The sequence below is a fragment of the Equus asinus genome, chromosome 9 (assembly GCF_041296235.1).
Source record: "Equus asinus isolate D_3611 breed Donkey chromosome 9, EquAss-T2T_v2, whole genome shotgun sequence".
NCBI lineage: Eukaryota > Metazoa > Chordata > Mammalia > Perissodactyla > Equidae > Equus > Equus asinus.
The window spans coordinates 94,669,908-94,682,978 of NC_091798.1; the positions used below are offsets into that span (position 1 = coordinate 94,669,908).

A 13,071-nucleotide genomic window follows, 5' to 3' on the forward strand; every position below is an offset into this window, starting at 1 on the left:
CCCTCAGGCTAAAAGAGGTAAAACAAAAGGAAAACAGGACCCTCACCCAGTGCCATGCCCAGCTTCTAGATTTCACACCCTCTCAGTATCTGCCTGCTTTTACTTGCCCTTCAGTGCTTGCAGGGTTTTTAGTTTTCTGTCTAGCTTGTAGTTGTTATGTGCAGGAGGGCTCCTCAGACATTGCTGGAAGTGGAACCTGTCCTGGTGGGAGATGTCTGGTTCCTACAGCAATCCAGAGAGGAGCTGAGAAAAGACCCCATCATAGGCTCTCTTACAGATCACATGATAACTCGGCATAACTCATGTGTACGTGTCTCTAGGATGGCTTTCCCTGTTATCTTTTAAAGACTGCCTTACGTTTAAACAACTTGTCCCTTGCCAGGACTCTTTGCCTGCTTGCGGAAGAATGCCCACAGAAGCCTCCCGCAGGCCAGGCTGGGCAGGGAAGGCCAGCCTTCCAGAGCTGCGGTCCTTTAGAAATGCATCCCAGAGGCAAACGCAGACCCCGGGAGCTGCCTGTCCTACGTGCTGGGCTGGGCTTTCAGTGCCTTCTCCTCAGGAAGCTGCCCCTCTGGGCACGTTTTCGCTGCCTGGTAATTGGTTCACCCTGCGGGCAGAAGCAGCCAGCCTCACTCTAAGAGGCAGGAATTTCAAGCAGCTCTCCTGTTGAAGGAATGTTACTAGCCACCCCAGACAGCAGACTAGGGGAGGAGAGGACAAAGCTAACAGAGTAACAAGTCACTCTCTGGGAGCACATGCCCTTCTCAGAACCATGTGTGCAACGTCATGACTGGTTCTTACGTCCATTATCATCACACTGGACAGAACACACTCGTTACTGGCATCTTTCCACCCGCATTGAACAAGGAGGCACTTCCTTCTCTCAACCTTCTCTGCTTCCGCTGCGAGAGTATTACTGGCTTTTTCCGAACGTCAGGCTTCAGCAAGTACACTGAGGGATACCATCCTCATTCACGACGTGTAGCCCCCAAACCTTCCACCTTGACCACAAAGGAAAGGCCAATCGTGATTTATTCTTTGAAGCACACGGCCACTCAGAGGACACTGAGCACAACGAGGGCTCTGTTGGAAAAGAAGACGGGAGAAGGATTGTTGAGCACAGTCAACATCAACTTCACCCGGACAGCCTTCATTAAACTACTTAGGTATTAACATGTTTTAAAGTATTTGTTAACAACGAACATCATTAATTTCACAACCCACTTGTTCTCAAACCTGGCTGCATGTAGCGATCATCTGGGGACCTTTGGAAATGCTGGTGCCGGGGTCCCTTCTGCAGAGATGCTGGTTGAGTTGGTCTGGACCACAGCCTGGGCAGTGGGATTTTTAAAAGCTTGCAGGTGATTCTAAAAACTGGAAAATTTGAGAACCATTGTCATAGTCCGTCCTAGTTGTGCACATTCCACGTAGAAGGAGACCTAAAATTGTGGTTGCCATTAAAGCCAGTGTCAGCACTTCCAGACCGCCGATAACTGGTGTGTTTATTCTGCTGTACCTGCTATGGTCTACCACGTTCACAAACGAGGTTAAGACTCAGTTTTAGTGTTCAGAATAATCATTTGAGCCCGCCTCACCCCTCCCCAACCTAACCAGCGCTAATTCAGAGAACACCCGACATCCCTCTCTAGACCGCCCCTCATTCTGACCTTGGAACTGTCCAAAAATACCCCTGGAGCCTACTCAGCCCAAAGGGCCAGGCTTGCTTCTAAACATCTCATGGAGAAAGAACTGTGGAACTTGTTCACTCCTCCAGCAGGCCTCATCTTTCCCTGCCCTTGCCTCTGTTACTGCCATGACAGGGGTGCCTTTCTGGAAGCAATCAGCAATAGCTTTTCAGCTATTATAAAAACAATAAAGTTACACTTCACCAGGCACCCACTACGTCTACTTACTCACTCTTTCAAATCCCTAACTGAGAGAAAATATGAAAGTTTTTGTTTGTTTGTTTTTGTGGGGTCTTTTGGTTTTGTTTTTTTAGCTGGTTAGATGGAACTTGAGCCAGAAAAGCTTCCTTTTAAAAGTAGCTACTGACTTCTTTCCCTGCCTGGGTCTTAAGTGTCCCCTCTCAACGATCAAACAAGAGGTGAGTAGCCACCTGACATCTTGGGAGGTAAATGGCATTTATGGTCTTAAAAAAAATGTTTACTGCTCATCTCACTGGCCCTTGTTATGCAGAGGTGATCCATAAAGAGTTAAAAATTTGTAGGGATGGAGGTGAAGATGACTTCTGGGAAGAGAGAGATAAGATCTCTTCTATTTTCAAGTTCAATGTGGATCTGATTGAAGTACACCAGCGGGAAGAGACATGGAGGACTCTCTCAGGATAATCCCCAAGGAGGGGTGAGGGCCTGGCTGGTGACCTGGGCTGCAAACCAGGCCTGGATGTCCCTGCGCAGAGAGCTGGTCCAGTGCAGCATGTGGCCAACGCTTGAGTGCACCCCCAACTCTCCAGGCATAAGGGGCTCAACCAAAATGCTTGTCTTGGGAGCCCCAGCAGAGGGCCCCACCTGGCCCACGTCCAACCCTGAAAGCCCCAGGGAGACGGGCAACCCAGGCCCCAAAGCAGCCCGCCAGAGAACCGTCTAGATCAGCAGCCACTAACCACACACGGCTTTGAGCTCTTGAAATGTGGCTGGTCTGAATAGAGATATGCACTGCAGGTGCAAAATGCACACTGGATTTTGAAGACATATTAAAAAAAGATTATAAAATATCTCAGCAATTTTTACATTGATTACATGTCAAAATGATAATATTTTGCATGTATTAGGTTAAATATATATTATTGAAATTAATTTCATCTTAATGTGGCTACTAAGAAACAATTAAATGACACATGTGGCCCATACTTGTGGCTTGCATTGTATTCCCATGTCCGGCACTGGCCTAGATGTCCCATCCTCGCTGCTGGGCCGTTTGGAAGCAGGTGTTCCCAGCTAGGACGCTTCAGTGTTCAAGTAACAGGAAACTCAACTCAAAGTGGTGTAAAGAATAAAGAAATGTGTCATCTCACAGAGCAACCAGTTCACGGCTGGGAGGCAGGGGTGTTGATACACTGGCTGGGTGGTGGCCTGAGGATCTGGTGCTTCTCCCTTCCCACTCTGCTCTCAAGGTGAATGGATGTACACCTCTGGAAGCCCCAGAGTCACATGCAGACATCTTCAGCATCCAAGGAAACACAAGGGGGCTTTTATTAAAGTGAGGAAATCCTTCCCAGAAGTCTCCCCGTCGGCCCCGATCCCATGTCTAATTGGCCAGAACTGGGTCACGTAGCCCATGCTCACCACTCATTGGCTGCGTAACCGGACACTGGATGGCTGGAGCGATCTGGAGGGACACATCTGTTGGGGAGAGAAGAACCAGGACCATGCAGGGAGGCATGGCTATTTTGCACCAAACAACCCCTGAGGTTCTTGGATGGTCCACGGAGAGCGCATGGGTCTTGAAGGCACCACGACACGCCGATATTGCAGCTGAGCTGACTTCGTTTGAAACACAGAAGAGATGGTATTATATTTGTATCCCCAGGTGACTTAATAAATAAATAAGCTTAATAAATACACAAGCAACTTTACACACATAGACAAACAAAGCAAATAAAATCCCAGAGCTCGATGTGGAGAAGCGGAGTGAGCCCCGCGTCCTCCGCAGGGGACCTGGCGCAGCAGCACCTTGCTGTGGTGCCCGTGAAGCTCAGTGAGCCCGTGGAGGCTTCGGCTGGTTGACTTTTCCCACGAAGGTCCAGAGATTTTGAGTGGAGATAGCAGAGCAATCACAGGAATATTTCTCCCTGCTCTACTGCAAAGACAGAAATGGTGATGCAAAAGGGACATAAAACATTAAAAAATCCATGTCATACTAAAGGGTTTAGCCCCCAACTCCAATCTGTGTGGAGGGTTTCTACATGTCACCAAGCAATTCTCTGGACAGCAGCTGGGTGTCCTACAATTCAACTCAGTTCTGACACTGTTTACCTGGAGATGGCGTCACATCCCACAGGGCAAGGGCTCAGTCCTACAAGACTGCGCTCTGTCTGTCCTTTTCAGGCACCAAGTGCAAGTCCAGGTTGTCACCTGTGCTTCTGACCAAACTGCCATAGATCAGAGGTGCCCACCACCCCTCTTCGGGGTTGGCTAATTTGCTAGAGCAGCTCACAGAACTCAGGAAACCAGTGTACTCACCAGATTACTAGTTTACTGTAACAGGGTTTAACTCTGGAATAGCCGGATGGGAGAGCTACAGGACAAGGTCTGGGCAAAGGGCCCTCCCCAGGCGCCCCTCTCCCGGGAGCTCTCTGAAGCCAGGCCGTCAGGGTTTTTACGGAGGCTCCATTACCTAGGCATGATTAACTAAAGCCTTTACCATTGGCTATTGATTCAACCTCCAGCCCCTCTCCCCTCCTGGGGGTGACAATCAGGTCCAGTCCTTAGGTGCCATCCAAAAGTCATCTCATTAACATAACAAAAGAACCTTGTGCTCTCCTCACTTAAGAGATTCCAAGAGTTTTAGGAGCTCTGTCAGAAACAGTGAATGAAGCCGAAAATATATGTATTTCTTGTTATAAATCACAGTATCACACATACTCATAAATTAAAGAAAAAGTCTCCTTTTAAAGTTAAAAATAGCAAAGGTTCGGAAAGGTAGAGTCACGGGATGTGGAAGATGGGCTCTGTCAAGTTCCTTTGGAAATGGGGGCCGAGCGATCTCCATGCATGGCGGCAGACCAGCTTCCCTGAGTGACATGGGTGCTGGGACAGTAGCTCCAGCCAGAGAAGTGGGACTGAAATAGCTCTACCTGACCACCCAGCGACGGCTAGATGTGTTCCACTTGCCTGGAGAGGCACCGACTAGAACTGGAGTCTGTCTGACTTCAGTCACGACAGCACAGTGCTCACCCTTTCCGGTCCAAGGACTTGCAGCTGCTCAGTTCCTGGGGAGCTCCAGGATTCATGTCACCTCAAGGTCACCTGAGGGATCTGGTTTTTAACTAGGCCTGGGGTCTCCAGATTTATTTGTTTGCTTGTTTGTCTATTTGATGGTTTGTTTACTAATTATTCACACAAGCTGTGTTAGTTCGTTATAAAACACATACAAAAGACATTTTAAAAGGATGGAAAAAAATGTAATAAACCTTTTTTAAAATAAACATTTTAAGGTTCCTGCAAATTATGATGGCCCCATTCTATCATGAACTGATATCAGCTATCAGCTGAGGTTTGCGTTGATGACCCAGAGTACAAATCTATACTTCAAAAAGCTTGATAGTGTTTAGTATTTCCGGCAGCTTCTTTGCAGATGTGATTAGACTATCGTTTTTACTTTGTGATATGGCTGAAGGAGTAGGGAAATGTCAGTACTGCCATTTTCTTGTTCTTTGCTTGAGCTTGCACTATTAATATTCTATTCAGTTTGTAATTTTCTTGGCAGGGATCTTTTTAAGCCAAGTGTCCAAATTGTCAGCTGGCAACATACAAGCTGTATTATGCCACAAGACACTGAAAGCCAGTGAAGGAATGAGGGTCAACCGTTTCCCGGTGTGAAATTCCCAGTTTTCCCTCAGGTTCCCGCCAGCTCTGTTTGTGACCTGTGACTATCCTACGTATGGACTAAGTGAGGGCACCAGTGTCATGAGGTATATTAAATGTTGATAAATCTAAATAGCTTTGGAAGTTCTGCCCATCCTTCTTTAGAGACCAATGAGTTGCATTTTTCATTTGCCAACTCAAGTCAATCGTTGTTGGAGATCCTGCAAGAAGATGAGCAGTCGTTTAATGGGGTGTCTACTCTACCCTTAACTGTGGCGGCCGCCTGTTAACACACACCATTTCCCTATGCCATCTCACGTGTCTTGCCCTGTAGCCGACAGAGGCTAAGAGAATTCAATTTAAATCTCAGCAGAGGGCGCCCCTTCCTTCTGGGAACATGACAGCCCTTAGCAACAAGAGGCTATCTTAAGACCTGGACCTCTGAGAAGGGGTCATGAGAGCAGTTTCTGTGTCTATAAGGGCTGAATGAGGCTCACTCATTATCCAACCTAATGTCTTCATTTCCTGGGGGAACTTCTGAGAAGTCCGTGGTTAGCTGACCACTACTACAGCACGTGTACTCAGGCCTCGCACCCTCGGCCCAGTACCCTCTAAAATTCCTTGCAGCCCCCCGATGTGCACTTGGCCACTCATAGTCAGGCTGGTCCTTTTCTATTTAATGTAATTACCGATACATTTGAGTTCAAATCTGTCATCTTATTTCATGATTTCGACGTGTCCTACCTCTTGCATGATTCTTTTTCTTTTGTTTCCTGACTTCTTCTGGATTGACTAAGATTTGCTTATCATTATTTTTTCCCCTTTACTATTTTGGAAGATTTACACTAATTATCTCTTCTTCTAGTGGTTAGCTTAAAAACTATGTTTTTGCTATTTATTATTTTATTTTTAACCTTACATTGTTAACATATCCAGATCTAATATAAATGCTAATCTTTATCATTGGCCTACACAATTCGGAAAGATAAGAACACTTTAACCCATTCAGCCACATTCTAACTCATTTGCTGTAGTTGTCAAAATTTTAAATTCTATCTAATTTTTAAGTTCCACAAGACATTGTTTTTTTGCTCTTCATTTTTCCTGCATTTCAGACTTTCTATTTGGATCATTTTAGTTCATCCTGAAACACATCTTTTAGAATTTCCCAAGCTCTCTCATTTTAAAAAAGTCTTTATTCATTTTCATTATTGATACATATATATATATAATATATTTATTTTTAATATATGGCATAGACGCAGTTCAGTTTCCTTGGCTTCCTATGGTTTTACTATGATGTGTGTGGGCGTGCTATATGGATATACTGCATAGAATCTATTAGGCTTCTTGAATCAATGGGTTGATGTCTTTCATTTGTTCTGAATAATCTCAGCTGTTATATCTTAAAACATTGCCTTTGGTTCTCTCCTCTTCAAACACAGAGTCTCCGTCTCTCTTCTTCACACCAAGTGAAGAAGCAAGGTGGTTTTTTGGTCTGTGGCTAATAATGCCAACAGACACTATCTCCAGTGCCCATGGGCCTATTCAAATTATCTATTGTCTCTCCTGGTTCTTGCTCTATGTGTTTGTTTCCCTGTATGACTGGCAATTTTTGACGGTGTGTTGGACATTGTATTTTAAAAATTATCTCTAAAGAATAATTTGAGGTTTAGCATGAGAGTGTCTTCTTCCAGAGAAGATTTTCTTTTGCCTCTGCCAGACACCTGAGGGGCTCCTGTCTGGATCCATCTCAAACCAAGTAAAGGCTGGAGGTTCCCCGGAGCACCTGGACGACACAGAATTAGAAGGACATCCTTTCCAGGCATTGATCTACTCATCAGTCACCTTCCGTGAAGCTGCAAGTCTTTAGGGTCCCAGTTAAAGTGGGGGGTCCATTAGAATCCTCACCTCTGTTGGGTTGTAGGTCTTGCCTGTTACCTCCCATCCAGCCCCAGGCATTTGTCAAGAGAACAGCCCAGTTTTGCAGCTGTTTCTTTAGGATTGGCAAATGGCCTTGGGGCAAAATCAAATTTGAATATCAGTCTTTTTCTCTGGGTCTCCTCTTCTATATTTTGTCTTTGAAACTCCTCATGACCTTGTTAACATTTTGGTGCTTTTAAGAAGGTATTTTTAATATTTTATCCAGTTCTTTAGGTTTCCTTGGCGGGAAAGTTGGTGCAAATTTCCTAGTCATCACTTACTGGGAGTAGACATTACAATTTGTGTATTCATCAGAGGAAAGGAAGTTTTTCATAGTCTTCTATTTCTACTTCATGTTTATGAATTTCTTAGTCTCTGTAAAGCACTTTACATATGACAAGGATGGACTATATCCTACAGAACCAAACTTATTATGTAGCACTTATCAAATCCTTTCAAAGGACCCAATCTGATATGACATGCAATAGTTCATAAGATAATTTTAAGTCATGACTACTTTTGACCTTTGGGATTCAGTATGATAAACTTGTGCCCCACCAACTCATAAAAATATAATGGCAGATCCAGTGATCCATAGATAACATGCATACATAACATCACATCCTACTAGGGGCACTTGCTCTTCCCACTGAATGAAAGCCTCTCCCCTTCTCTTGCGTTTTTCAATGTTTTCTCCACGCTTACCTTCTCAATGAGGCTTTCCCTAAACACACTATTTGAAACTGCAAACTCCCCCTCCTTCCCATGCTTCTTAATCTCCTCCTGTCCTTCTCTTTTCTCCATCATCCTCCACCATCTTACATGCTATATATTATATATCTTGGCTCTATTTATTACTGCCTCTCTGGTCTTGACAAATCTGCTTACCCCCTCAACTCCTTGGTTCCTCTAGATATAAAATAGGACTAAGAAAAGCATCCCACCCTTCTTCATATGGATATTTCATAGATGAGGTGTAGTGATAGATCAGAAAGTGATTCTAAAAAACTGTTTTTTAAAAAATGAACCAATGAAAATTATGATATCTAAAAAAACTTACGGATTGAGCTTGACAAGAGAATAGAGGGAACAGGAGAAAAAAATCAGTGAACTTCAAAATAGTTCAATAGAAATGACCCAATATGAAGAACAGAGAAGAGAGATTGAAAAAAATGAGCAGACCCTCAGGGAACTGTGGACAATATCCAAAGGTCTAATATATGTGCAATTGGAGTTGCTGAAGGAGAAGAGAGAAAAATGGGGCAGTAAAGAATATTTGAAAAAAAGAATAGATGAAAATTTTACAAATTTGGAGAAAGGGATAAATATACACATTTAGGAAGCAGAGTAAACTTCACACAGAACAGATTTAAACACACACACACACACATGCACACCTAGGCATGTCAGAGTCAAACTGCTAACAACCAAAGTTAAGGAGAAAAATCTTGAAAGAACCCAAAGGTTGTGCCACAGATTTGTTCCACACCAAGTAAAATACTGCAGCCAAAATTTGCTGAACTTCAAGTTCTGGGGGGAAATTTTCACTGGAGAAGAAATCACAGCTTTTCACCACGTGGCACATCCCGTGTCAAGGAGCTCACGGACGGCGAGTGTCAGGTAAGATGGCCCCGGTGGCTGGAGAGGAGATTAGCGGCTCCCCATTTCCATTTTGGTTGGGCAAGAGTCTGGAGGAGGCAGGATGCTCTGGCCTCTCTGGAAGACAGAAAGATTTTGACACAAATAACCCTAGAATCAGGGAAAGAGAGAAGTGAGATGCTCATGGTAAACTTGAGAACAGCCGGAGCAGAGAGCGGAGCGCTGCTTGAAGCCAGGGGAATTTCTGAAGTGGAATTAGAGGAAAGGAATTGGGGGGATGGGGAAGACCCAGAAGATGCTGGTTGTTTGACAGCATTTGTTTCCCGGGCATGATTTTCTTCCTTTCTCTCCCGGTTCAGCCAGCGTCTTCTCAGGGCAGGCAGGTCTCCTGAGCGAGTGCTTTGAAAAGCAAGAAGACGATTCTTCCCTTCCCTCTCACAAATACCCCGTGCTGGAGGGAGCTGTAGAAAAAGCAGCTTTCCAGAGCAGAGTTGTGGCCTCCTTTTGGCAAATGTGGCCTCTGTAGTTCACGGAGGCTGCTTTTAATGATTGGAAACAAATAAGAACCCTCCCCACTCAGCCCCACATATAAACCCAAAGTTTGCGGCTTGTTGTAATTATATTTTCCACACTAGACTGGAAATAAGGTTCTGGTGTTTTTGTTTGTGAGGTAAGCCCCTTTTCCTCTTTTTGTTCCCCTTCCCTGCCCACCCACCCCAGCCCTCCCCACCTTTGTGCTTCAGGATCAGTGGCCTGAGGGATGGAGCAGAGGCACGGTCCAAGAAGCGGCTGGAGGCTGGAGGCGAGGGCCGCACCACGTCGTAGGCCAGGGCTGCACACCGGGAAGGGACGGTGCCACCCCAGCAGCATCGCAGCAAGTCTCCCGGCCGTCTGCAGCTCTTCCTGTAACCAGAGGCCTTTTCCTGTGTTTGAACTCGCCACCAATGGCTGTCCTACCAAAGGTAAACAGTGGCAGTCTAAGCAAACTAGTCTTTCCAAAAGAAAGCTTTTAACTTTTCTTTTGGAGGAGGCAGGAGAGGGTTGTTTGAGGACTGGGTGGAGGAGGAGTGGGAGGAGGTGAGACCAGAGGAAACCCAAGTGACCCTGGCCCTGCCCTGCCTGGTTTTTCTTTCTTTTCTTTTCTTCTCTTTGTTCTTTCCCCTCCCTCATTATTTTTGGCTGGCCCCTCTGTGCAGGCCGCCTTCTCGGCACTGACAGCTGCTTCGAACGCCGGTCACTCAGCTCATCTGCCCAGCTGAGCGCCTCTGCTCACATCACTCTGAGGCCTCTGGTTTGTCGGCTTCAAAGCACCTCACAAGTGGGGCCTTGCCTCCCTCAGGGTGCGTGTTAAAGGAAGGCAAAGCCTGGCGAGACTCGTGACACCTCTGGAATTCAGGCTGTATCTCATTTCGCAGAAGAAATCAGGACAAAGAGGAGCCTACTGTCTACCCCAGGGCCGTGTGAGCAGGAAGTGGAAGGACAGGGGCCAGGTCTGCCCGTGTGTCGTCTGAAGAGGGTCTCCCTCATCCTTGCATTTAAAACTGTTTTTCTCAAGGAGTCAGCCTCCTCAAAGGTGCCTCGGCGATGGTGACAGTTGAGAGGGCAAAGGGAAGGGAAGGGGAAAGAGGATGTCCCGTGGATGGAACTCCACCCCCCAGATGGGGCCTCTTCTTTTCCGTCTCATTTGTTCACCTGTTCATCCAACAACGTGTGTTGAGTAACTTGCAAGGTGACCTCCAGACACTGGCGAGACCACCACAAACAGGCGAAGTCGGGGTTCCCCTGAAAATTATGTTCTGTGCTCCGTATTAGTTCCCAAGTAAGACTATTTTTTGGTAAAAGGGTTCTGGTAACACCTTTTCATTTTTAAAAAAATAAAATCTTTCCAATACCTAGCTTTTGAAGCATTAACTGGTACTCCTCAAGCACACACACCAAGTGGAGACTTTGCCACTACACAAAGCCACTTGGCTGCTGATCTTCCAACGCCTGGTCATTGAAAATCTGTCAAGAAAAGACACCCACCAAGAGAACTTTTCCGGACAGCATCACCTCCACTCGCTGACAAAGGTGGGAAAGAAACAAACCGATGGTATAGATGGCGAGCTGAACTCTTACAGTGTTACAACCACACCGGGGGCACCAGCACATTCTCCTTGTGGGTGTCCTGTAGAGGCTGGGACAGGTGTGTGAACACTCTAAAGCTGACCCTCTTGCTTGGCGGAGGGTGGGGGTGGGTGGAGCAGTTAGCAGCCTTGCTGAGTTTCAGAGTCGAACTTTGCCACCTACAAGTATTCCCACCTGGGATTTTTGGTTTGGAAAGTTAAAGCCAAAAGTCATAATTTAGCAGCTTCCCCAGTGCTACGTGCATTAATTATCTTTTGGGGTATAACAAATTACCCCAAAACTTAGTGGCTTAAAAAAATGGTATTTATTATTTCCCAGTTTCTGTAGGTCAACAGGTCAGGAACAGCTTAGCTGAGGGGTTTGGCTCAGGCTCTCTCATGAGGTTGCCTCTGAGGGGACCATGAACCAGCCACCACAGATCAAGGCTCAGTGCTGTTTGCCCAGGATTGTGTTAGTCCTGGGTCTGGTATAACCTAAGAATGGATGTGAGAGCCATGAAAAAAAAAATGATATGGAACTATTAGCCAACTTTGCCAAGGACGAGAGACTCTAATCACATTTAATTTAATGTATTAAAATAAAAGTTGTTTCTTGTCCCTTGTGCTACAGACACACATGATGTTAGGATGCACGGAGAGAGCCTGTAAGCAGAAGAGAAGAGCTTTATGCCACTCTGGAGGAAGACCATGAAGAGATGAGCTCTACTGAATTACACAAGTGAACCTGGAGGAGAATGCCCACTCACCTCTGGTCTGATCATAAATCTGCAGTTGCTTTTTAATATAACTTTTGACATCCCTCACCTCAAAAATGCCCACCTGCTTATATCAGATATTTGGAGCTCAGAATGTATTTTCCTGTAGAAACAACAAGTTCCTAAGTCATTATGTCCACAGGCCTGTCCTTAAGACCCACGATATGCTGTAACTAAATGATACCACCACCAATCCACCAAGTCTAGCTTATTTGCCTTAGCAAACTGTCAGCCTGGGTTCTCAGGTGATGCCTGGAGTACATTCCCCAGTGCTAGGAGTTCAAATGCTGAGTCCTGCTCCATCCCTTATCTACCCCTGAGCCAGCTTTGAGGATGTTGCCAGCCTTTCAGTAACAGCCCTGGGAGTGTGCTGGAGGAAGGGGAACTCTGTAGGGTGAATGTTAAGAGATTTAGGCATGGGGATGCACCTTAGGACAGTGACAGCAAGACAAGCAGGCCAGGAGGGTGGAGTGGAGCAAAGGCAGGTAAGTCCTCACCTTTGGAGGCTCTGGAAGGTGGAGATGGGGGTAGGGACATGGTGGAAGGTGTTGCCATTCAAAAGTAAGAATCTCATAAGCCAGCTGTTTGTGTGCCAGGCACTGTGTTCATTCTCCAACAGACCTTTGTCATACAACATATCAGTGCAGCTCTCGAACCTTATCATCCCATGGCCTCTGCAGCACTGACACGTCCACCTGCACCTCCCCAGAGCCCCACTGGCATGACCAAATTTAGACCAGACTTGACAGCTCTTCGTTGCTTCTACGCTGGCCCCTCCACAATCCATTCTTGGTGCACTGACCAAAATAGGCTTTCTGACAACTCCAGTCTGATCGTGTCCCTCCCTGTGTAAAGTCTTGAATGATTTCCCGTCCGTCTTAGGATCAAGTTCAGAATCCCAACTCAGACCCGCCAGGCTGCCCCTTGTTTGGGCTGCCGCCTGCCCATCTTTGCCCGGCGCCTGCCTGCGCCTTCTTCAGGACTCATTTTCTTAGGAAGACCTTCCCTGACCTTGTGTGCAGATTTGGTACCTGACTGCAAGCTCTCCTAACTCCCAGATTTCCTCTTCAGAGCACTGGCCGAAGCTGTTATTGTTTAGACCTTCGGGTTTGGCTTGGTCAA

At 46.1% G+C, this 13,071-nt stretch overlaps 1 long non-coding RNA gene across 1 annotated transcript; it reads right to left on the minus strand.

Moving 5' to 3' along the window:
* Positions 1-2,637: 2,637 nt before the first annotated feature.
* LOC139046238 (uncharacterized) lies at positions 2,638-10,019 on the minus strand. The gene is made up of 3 exons (XR_011506066.1): positions 9,799-10,019; positions 8,959-9,185; positions 2,638-3,819 (listed from the first exon to the last, which is right to left on the minus strand). It is a non-coding gene; the product is annotated as an uncharacterized lncRNA (long non-coding RNA).
* Positions 10,020-13,071: the final 3,052 nt, after the last annotated feature.